General features: G+C 34.6%; 1 non-coding gene across 1 annotated transcript; it reads right to left on the reverse strand.

The window, feature by feature from the left end:
- Positions 1-6,875: 6,875 nt before the first annotated feature.
- On the reverse strand, positions 6,876-6,957 carry TRNAS-AGA (transfer RNA serine (anticodon AGA)). The gene has a single exon. It is a non-coding gene; the product is annotated as a tRNA-Ser (tRNA).
- Positions 6,958-10,417: the final 3,460 nt, after the last annotated feature.

Consider the following 10,417-nt stretch of genomic DNA (forward strand, 5'->3'; position numbering starts at 1 on the left):
ACGTGTTGAGACTTGTATTATGCTCAGCATATGGCGACTTTGTTAAATGTTTCATGTGTACCTCAAAAACAAAGATTCTGCAGTTGGGTAAAATATTAATCCTATTGCTTAAAATTTCCTTACTAAATTTTTGTCTGTTTGTCCCATTAGTTATTTCTATAGAAGTATTAAAATATTCAAGTATGATTATGGGTTTTTTCCCCTCCATTTAGCTCTGTCAATCTTTTGTTTTCTACACTTTGAAGCTGTTATTATGTGCATACAAATATAGGGTTGTAGTATCTTCTTACTAAATTTACCCTTGAGGTTATGAAACAGCCTCATTATTTCTAGTAATGCTTCTCTCTTGAACATCTATAAAAGTCCAATTATTATCATTAAAGTGGTTCTGGTCTATCTTTTTTGCTTACTTGTTCTGATATGTCTTTTACATTCCCTAATGTTAATCCTTTTAAAAATCCATATGTTTAAATTGTACACCTTATAAAGAGCATGTAGTTTGGGTAAATTTTTTCCATTATGACCATCTTTGTCTTTTAATTCAAATATTTAGTCTACTTACATTCAAGATAAATATTTATTTAGTTGAGTTTGCATGCTATTCTTTTAATTTTGCTAATGTGATCATTGTTCTCTAATTCCTGCTCCCTTGTCTCTTTTTAGATTGAAAAGTATTTATATTATTCTACTTCTCCTGGATTAATTTTCAGTTATATATAAAAGATTTTAGTGTAGCTGTCTTCTCATCTTTTATTAGATTTACCCCAGGGAATTGACACTTTTGATGCTATTGAAATTGGAACTTTCAATTTTTAATTTCCACTTTCTTTTCTTGGTACATACAAATACACTTGACATTTTGTATATTGACCATGAAATCAGCTACCATGCTAATTCACCTATTAATTCCAATTTTCAGATTCTTTATTTTTCTTTAGTCTCAAGAATGTCCTTTATTATGTCTTGTAATGTACATCTGCTAGAGAGGAATTCTCCCTGCTTTTGTTTGAGTTAAACCATCCTTATTTTGCCTTAATTTTCCTCATTTTATAAATTTAGGTATAATTTACATCCCATAAAGAGCACAAATATTAATTATACAGCTTGATGAATTTTAACATATGCATATACCTGTGTAAAAATCACCATGATCAAGATACAGAATATCTTCAGCAATACAAAAGCCTCTCTTTTGTACCACTCCGATCAGTGCATGCCCTCTCCCGCAAGGTCAATTACTCTCCTCATTTCTATCACCATAAAATAGTTTTGCTGTTTTTGCACTTCTTCTAAGTGGAAATGTAAAGTGTGCACTCTTCTGTATCTTCTTTTGAGTGACATTGTATCTGTGAGATTTGTCCATGTTACTGTATCAGTAGTCAATCTTTATAATGACTGTATAATATTACACAATTCCATTCTACCACTGACGGACATTTAGGTGGTTTCAAATTTTGATTATTACAAATAAAGTTGTTATGGACATGCGTGTATATGTTATTTATGTTAGTTATATACTCAAGCAGTGGAATATCCAAGTCATAGGAAATACCATGCTTAGCTTTTGTAGATATAGGGAAACATTTTTTCAAAGTGGTTATTCTAATTTATACTCCTACTAGCAATGCGAAAATGTTCTTACTACCAATCAGCATTGTTAGACTTTTTAATTTTAGCCATTCTGGTGGGTGTGTAATACTATCTAATTTTGGTTTTGATTTGCATTTCTCTGATGACTAATGATGCTGAGTGCCTTTTCATATGCTTCTTGACCATTTTGAATCTCTTGTAAAGTATCTGCCAATTTTGTACAATCTCTTGTAAAGTGTTTTGCCCATTTTCAAATTAGATTGTCTGTCTAATTCTTATTGATTTGTGGAGGTTCTTTATATATCTGTATATTAGTCATTTGATGGTATATATATATATAAATACAAATACCTCCTCCCATTCCACGGCTTGGGTTTTCACTCTTTTAATGAGTGTCTTTTGCAGCCAATACATTCTTAATCTAAAATGTCTAACTCATCAACTTATTTTATGACTTGGATTCTTTATGTCCTGTTTGAGAAATCTTTGCCTCACCTAAGTCCATGAAGATATTCTACTATGTTTTCTTCCAGGAACTGTGCTATTGTTTCCTTTCACATGAAGGTCTATCTTGAAATAGTTTTGTTTATAATTGTGTGTTTATAATGTGAGGTAAGACTCAAAGTTTATTTTATTCTATATGTATATCAAAATATTGCATCATCATTTATTAAAAAGATCATCCTTGCTCTTAACTGAATAGACCTAGGACCTATTTTGTAAATTGGCAGCATAAGTCTTCTAGTTTAGTTTCTCTTCTTCAAAATTTACTTGACTTTTCAAATTCCTTTGAATTTCCAAATATATTTTGGAATCAGTCAATTACCACAAAAATACCTGCTGAGATTTTGATTGGAATTTCATTGAGTCTATTGATCAATTTAGGAAAAAATGATATCCTAATACTGTGGAATCTTCCAAAATATAAACCTGGTATATCACTTCACTTATTTAGCTCTTCTTTAATTTATCTCAGTAAAGTTTTGTAGTTTTTAGTGTAGGCTTCTTGCACACTTTTGTTAGACTTATTTCTAGCTGATAAATGTTTGTAATGCTATTGAAAATGGAATTTTACTTTTCACTTTCCTGTTGCTAGTATATCTTAACATATGTGATATTTTACATATTGACCATGAAGGAAGTAACCATTAGTAAGTAAATTCACTTACTAATTCCAATAGTTTTTAGATTCTTCTCAGTTTTGTACATTTATAATCATATTATCTTCCAACAATGAAGGCTTTATTTATTTCCCAATATTAATATCAATTTCTATTTTCTTGTTTTATTGCACTAGCTTTTTACTTCCAGTACAATGTTGAGCAGAAGAGATAATGTAGACATGCTTGTCATGTTCCCAAACTCAGGCTCATTGCAGATATTTTATAGTTAACCTTTATTAGACTAAAGAAATTCCCTTCTATTCATCATTTGTAGAAGTTTTTTAATCATGAATTGATGTTGAATTTATCAAATTCTTTTTCTCTGTCTGCTAAGAGGGTCATTTGGTTCTTGTATTTATTCTAGTGATGTGGTAAATTACATTTTAAAAATATTAAATCAATCTTGAATTCCTAGAATAAATCCCATTTGGTCATAATGTTTTAGCTTTCAAAAAAATATGCTCAATTTGATTTGCTAATACTTTGGCTAACAGTTTAGAATCTATGTTTATAAGAGATATTGGCCTATAATATTGCATTCTCATGGTATCTTTTCAGGTTTGGTGTCAGAGTTATATTGGTCCCATAAAATGAGCTGAATGATGTTCTCTCTTTTTCTCTTCTCCAAAAAGGTTTCTCTAAGATTGATGTTTATCTCTTGTTTGTATAGAAGAATTCACAAATGAATCTATCTAGGCCTGGAAGTTTATATGAGTGACTTTTTAACCGTGGATTTAATTTCTTTAATAGGCATAAGACAAAGATTTCCTCGTGTTTTTTGTATCAGTTGTAATATATTGTGTTTTTCAAGGATTGTATCCATTTCATCAAATGCTTCACATATATTGACATAAAGATGTTTATAATACCTCTTTCTTGCTTTTTCAGTATATTTAGGATATATATGAATATCATCTATTTCAATCCTATTGCTGGCACTTTGTGTTTTATCTTACTCCTTTTTTTTTCTTGGTTACTCTTATTCACAGTATACCTATTTTATCAATCTTTTCTAAGAATCAACCTTTTACTTTGTAGATTTTCTCTGACATATGTCTGCTTTCCATTTGTTGATTTCTGCACTTATTTTAAAGCTCCTTCTACTTTTTGCATTTAAGTTTCTGCCTTCCTAAAACTTCTGGAATTAGATCACTGAATTTCACCCTTTCACTAGTTCTAATGCATGCAGTTAAAGGTAAAAATTTCCATCTAAGAACAGCTTTAGCTACATCAAATGAATTAGGATATACCATATTTTTGTTACCACTCAGTTCAAAATATTATAAAATTTCTATTGCACTTTCTTCTTTGACCCATGGAGTATATAGACATGTATTGCTTTTTTTTCCAAAAATTCAAAGGTTTCTGGTAGTCTTTCTGGAATACACAAAGATTGAGCCTTTGTTATGATTGGTCTATGTTAGACTTTCCTCACTTTTAAGACCTAGCCCTTACTCCTTTTGTGTGGTCTTACAGCTAGAGTTTGTCACTTACTGCTAAGGGTTAAAGCTTCTGAAATCTTAAATGACACCTGATAGTGTTCACCAAGTTTCCTCCAACTGAAAGAGACAAAACCACGCAGCTGCTGAATCCCTACAGATCATTAGGCTTCCAGTTGCTCTTTCCTACAGAGTTTTGGAAAATCTTCCTGAGTATGTGAAATTTAGACCTTAGCCAATGATGTAAGGAGAATTTATACATAGAAAGTTGAGCTCCTTCTCTGTGGTTCCCCCATTATCTGAATTTTGACTCTCAGGTTCTACGGATTTGGTAGCCCCAAACACTGACGAGTGTCTCCTCAGTCCAGTGCAACTGCTTCCTTCCATTTGAAGTCTATTCCAAAATGCTGCAAAATAGAACATGACCTCAAGGGCAAGCCCTCATGCAACTCATATCCTGTGTTTCTCTTCTCTCAAGGATTATAGCCCTTCAAGCTCTGCCCACATTGATTGCTCATCGGTGCCTTTATAGTTCTTATCTATGATGAATCATTTTTTGTCCATAAAAAAAAGAATATTTTGTCTATGAAGAAAATAAATAATAGTTAAAGACAAATGAGATTCAATTTGTTAGGTGAAAAGGAAGGAACATCGATCCCTCAACTGTGTGGTTGAGTTACTGAAGAAATAATCTAGTGGTTGCACAATAATATTAACTTTTAAATTAGACTACCAAAATTTCATGACAAAATGTTAATAACAAATTTTAAATTAAAATTTCAGATTTATTCTTATATCTTGGAAGGCTGTTCCTTCATTTAAAAACTGTTTGGCTTTGATCATGGCTCACAGAAATACTGATTTTAACACTCATCCATTCAGCAACTAGTCCAAAGTATGTATTGAGTGTATTTCTAATTCTAACCTTATTTGTCATTATAAGGGAATGTAGAATGATTTGGATTTGGTCACACCTTCTCATCTTACATGTTATTGCTGTTTGAATCTCATTACTATCTTGTTTTCATATCTCAAAACGTAGTCATTATTAAACAATGTTGTTTTAGGCACATTCTTTATTTAGCTTTTCTCATTTGTTAGGAATTTCCTTGCTCACTATAGCATTTTGCATTTCATTCCTTCATCAGTTCTAAACTCCTATTCATTAATTTACTCCTTACCTCTTTCATATCTATGGTTCAAACTGTATATTTGTGCCTATAAATTTTGATGAACATATTTTTCATTTAGGGTTTTTAGTCCTTTTCATCTTTTGATTTTTTATTTTGAAATACTTTAACTTTGAAATAACTTCAGATTGACAGAAAAGTTACAAGAATATGGAGAATTCCTGGCTACGTTTTACCCTGTTCCCCAAATGTTAGCATATTTAGCATATTACTGTATTCTTTTCCTTTTCTCTTTCTCTGTTATATATATGAGAGAAAAGCATTTATGTATATACATATATACTTTTTTCCAAACTGTATAACACTGAGTTTGAAAACACCCCTTTACCCTTAAATATTCCAGTATTTTCTTAAGACAAAGGAATTCTTTTATATAACCATAGAAGAATTAATACTGATAAAATAATATTATTTAATCTACAAGCTTTATTCAAATTTCACCAATTGTTTCAATAATATCCTCTATAGCAAAAAAAAAAAAAAGTCACAGGTCATGTGCTGCATTCAGTTGTCTTTAGTCTGGAACATTTAATCTTTCTTTGTGTTTCATAATATGTATTGCTATTTTTGAGGAGTATAATTCAGTTATTTTGTAGAACGTCCCTTTAATTTGAGTTTGACATTTCCTCTGATTAGAGTCAGATTACGCATTTTTTGCCAGCAGTAGCACAAAAGTGACATTTATCACATCAGGAGGTAAATTTGGCTTGTCCCAAAACTGGTTGAATCACTTGGTTGGAGAAGTACCTATACCCGATTTCTCCACTGTAGAGATGCTGGTTTCCTCTTCATACTACTGAATACTACGTCACTGACTATTTTGTTGGTACGCATTTGACCGGAAGAACAGAGAAAGTGACCACCGGAAGGTACTTTCTAAGAATCAAACTTTTCTCCTCTCCAGGAAGATCGAACCCTGGTCTCCCGCGTGACAAGCAGAGATACGCACTACCACACTAACAAGGAAAAGGACAAGAATGCTGTTCTAAGGAATCCTCATAAAGCTACTCAATGTTGTCCTTATTCCTTTGCTCCGCAGGCTACGCTTCCCCCATCAGCCTTACACAACACGATTCAGCGTCCGGGCCGAACGTGTGCACGTGTAGCCTTGAGTCCACTCCAGTCCCTCCCTCACTTCCGGGAACAGGCAGCGCGGTGGGACTGCGGGAGATGGCGCTAAGTGAGAGACTTAAAAGACAAAAGGGAAAGATAAAAAGTGCCCTCTCTAGTTTACTTTGTTGATGCACTGGTTTCTGTCTTCACTCACAATCTTTATCTGAATCCTAGCGAACACAGCAGGGAGTCGTTAAACCCTAAAAGAGGCGTAAGTTGATTCTACTGAGGGTTTAAGAAGCAGGGTTTCGAAGGCAGGCAATGCGGAGGCGAAGGAAAAGAAGACTGTAGGGGAACCTAAGAAGGAAAGAAAAGTCTGTTCCCTGCGTGTCACGCAGAAGCCACATGATGAGTTTGCTTGGAACAGAGAAAAAGCACCCCGTAGTCGGCAGGATTCGAACCTGCGCGGGGAAACCCCAATGGATTTCTAGTCCATCGCCTTAACCACTCGGCCACGACTACCTGAACAACTGGCTCCCTATGTCAATCCTTAAAAAGAAATTCCTTCAGAATTCAGACCTACCACAAGAGCGAAAGGGAAAACAAGTCAGGATAAAAATGGCCCCTGGCACAAGAAAACATACTCTATGAATTGAATAGAAACCCTCAGTTGAAGTGCAAGTTTGGCATGGAGATCAGCCTCTCTTGGGCAGCCGCGAGAATGGAGAGCATTAGAAGAGGAGTCCTCACGGAATCAGTAATAGTTTCCCCAAACGACTTAGGCCTCTGTATTATCCTCATCTGAAACCAAACAGACTTCTCAACGAAATGGAATCAGACTCTCATCCTAGTTCTAGGCCTGATTCATGTACCCTTTGTTTGGAACTTCCAGGCATTGAGGCTCCTTGATAAAGGCTAATGGCTTTCAGAGAGGGACTTTATTCCTCTGATTTGTGTTCCAAGTGGAGGGCGAGAAAAAGCTTCCGGCACCCCCTTGCAGTGGCGTCAGTAAGCGCCTAGGCCTACATCAATCCTAAGAGCATCAATCCTGTAGGGTTTGCACAGTGCTTTGCATTGCACAATGCGCTTCCACGCTACAGTCGGGTGAAAAACGAAATTTATAAATGGTTCGTGAGTTCCTGTCCCCCCTGGAACCTGGCAACCTTCCAAACGGATGATCCTAGTTTGATTTTTGACCAAAGCAAGAGATCATTTTCTTAAAATTTAACCAAGGCCAGTATGTTTTCTTTCCTCCTTCTTATGTTGGAGTCTCAGAGTCTAAAGCTGTGGGTCACGTGTTTTCCTGAGCCGGTTGGGTGCATAGATTACTTTTATTGGCTTTTGTCTATTTCTTGGTATCACATACTAATTTCAGAAAAGAGGAAAACGATAGCAAATGGAGAAGTCACGTCGCCTAAACAGAGAGATGAGGAAGAGGGATAAGAAAAGACAGGGAGAGAAGAGGGTGACACTAAGGAAGAAGGGAGAGAAACAAGAAATCAATGGTTTTATGGGAAACAACACGCTCTGAAGAGATAGGCACGAAGCAGCTTTGATATAAATTATGTATAGAAGATTGCTGTCCATAATTTATACACATCACATCCTTTTATTTGGTGTACAGATTTTTGTCAAGCATATATGATTTTTTTTCCTTGCTAAAGTCATTTGGAATGCTAGCTTTGATTGAAATTAGGTACTGAAGAAATACCAAAAACCTCTTGTGCTTAAAAGAAAAACCTGCAAAATAGAAAGCAATTAGTGATGCATTTGAACTAACATTATTAATCAGCATGTTGTTTGTTTTATGGTAACAATGAACAAGGGGTGGACACGGCTGCAACTTCGTTTTACTGGACTGAAAATTTTCTTTTAAATGGCAGACTGGATCTTGGCAAAGGAAGAGTGAAGGTTGAGTTGCAGGAAACAAAATAGTTATTATTTTAGTCCTAGACTGGTAACAAACCAAATGTTCATCTACAGTGGAAAAGACAAATTGTGAGGGTTTTTTTTCATACAATGGAATACCACACCATGAAGAGAGTGAAGAAACTGCAAGTACACACAACCACATTGATGAAATCATACAAACTAATATTGAGTGGGGAAAAGCTACACACAAAAGAATGCATACCATAGTGCATTCCAACTTTAGAAAGTTCAAAAACAGGTGAAACTCATCTACAGTATTAGAAATCAGGATAATAATTACCCTTGGGATGTAGTGACTGGGAGTTTTCCTCTACCCTTAGGGGGAATTTCTGGGATTCTGGTAATGATTGTGGTTCTCAAATTGGATGCTGGGTATATTGGTGTGCTTGCCTTGTGTAAATATATTGAGTTGTTCACTCTCATATTCTTTTTTGTGTGTCTGTTAAACTTCGGTAAATATTTCTCTTTTAAAAAAATCCTTCATCAGTAAGATGTAATACTTTTGCTGCCACAAAAAGGTATGTTATATATGACTATTTATTTGTGACACACACTAAGATATTCATTATGTATTTTTCGAGTAAAAACAAAAATTTGATTAATACCCAAATCCTATCCATTGTGCAAAAAGGCACATTACTAAGGCAGGGTTGTATCTTAAATTATTAATCTATGCATTTTCTGTGAATTTCCATCCTTTTCTGTTCTTTATTTGGCACCTTGAGATAATTAAATGAACTAATTCAAGTAAAGTGTTTAGAGCTTGGCACCAAGTAAAAACTCAATAAACTTTGTCTTTTATTCACTAAATTATACCTTCCATGCAGATAGTGTTTCTTATTGGTGCTTGGCATATAGTAGGTACTCAATTCATATTTTGCCTATACACTTAGGGAGTAATATGTTGCTTCCTATGGTTGCTTAGTTTTTTATGTGTAGACCTAGTGGCTAAAACTAGATAGAGTAGTCACTGAGGACAGGAATTATATATATATTTCTTCCTGTTATCCTTAATATGTATTCGAAGCCTTATTTGTATAAAGTGTGGCTGAAAAATTTCCAAACCATCAAAAAAATGGTTCCATTTGCTTAACAGTTCTTTCCTCACACATTTTACTATAAACAGCAAAGAGAACCAGGCTGCACCTTCCACACTTTGCTTGGAAATCTCCTCAGCTAAATATTCAAGTTTATTGTTAAGAAGTTCTGTTTTCCACCAGACTGTAGAGCACAATTCAGCCACATTTTGCCACTTTATAACAAGAATCACTTTTCTTCAAGCTTCTAATTACATGTGCCTCATTTCCTTCTGAGCCCTTACCAGAAGCACCTTTAACAATCATATATTTTTAATTAATACACTTTGTTATTATTATAATTTCTTTTTAAAGATTGGCACCTGAGCTAACAATTGTTGCCAATCTTCTTTCTTTTTTAGTTGCTTTTTCTCCCCAAATCCCCCAAGTAGACAGTTGTATATTTTAGTTGTGGGTCCTTCTGGCTGTGGTATGTGAGATGCCTCCTCAACATAGCCTGATGAGTGGCGCCATGTCCATGCCCAGGATCCGAACCGGCGAAACCCTTGGCCACCGAAGAGGAGAGGGTGAACTTAACCACTCGGCCACGGGGCTGGCCCCAACACTTTATTATTTTTTAACAGTTTTAGATTTACACAAAAATTGAGCAGAAAATACAGAGTTCCCATATACCCTCGTTCCCCCACCTGCAGTTTTCCTTATTATTGACATCTTGCATTAGTGTGGTAACTTTGTTACAATCGACAAGTTAATAAATTATTATTATAAATTATTATTAACTAAAGACTATAGTTTACATCAGGGGTTCACTGTTGTACATTCTATGGGTTTTGACAAATGTATAATGACATAGATCCACCATTACAGTATCATACAGAGTAGTTTCACTGCCCTAAAAATCTCCCGTGCTCCATCTCTTCATCCTTTCTTCCCTCCCCCAACCATAGTTTTGCCTTTTCCAGAATGTTATATGATTGGAATCATACAATATGTAGCCTTTTCGCATTAACTTC

This window comes from Equus asinus, chromosome 8 (genome assembly GCF_041296235.1).
Source record: "Equus asinus isolate D_3611 breed Donkey chromosome 8, EquAss-T2T_v2, whole genome shotgun sequence".
Classification (NCBI taxonomy): Eukaryota; Metazoa; Chordata; class Mammalia; order Perissodactyla; family Equidae; genus Equus; species Equus asinus.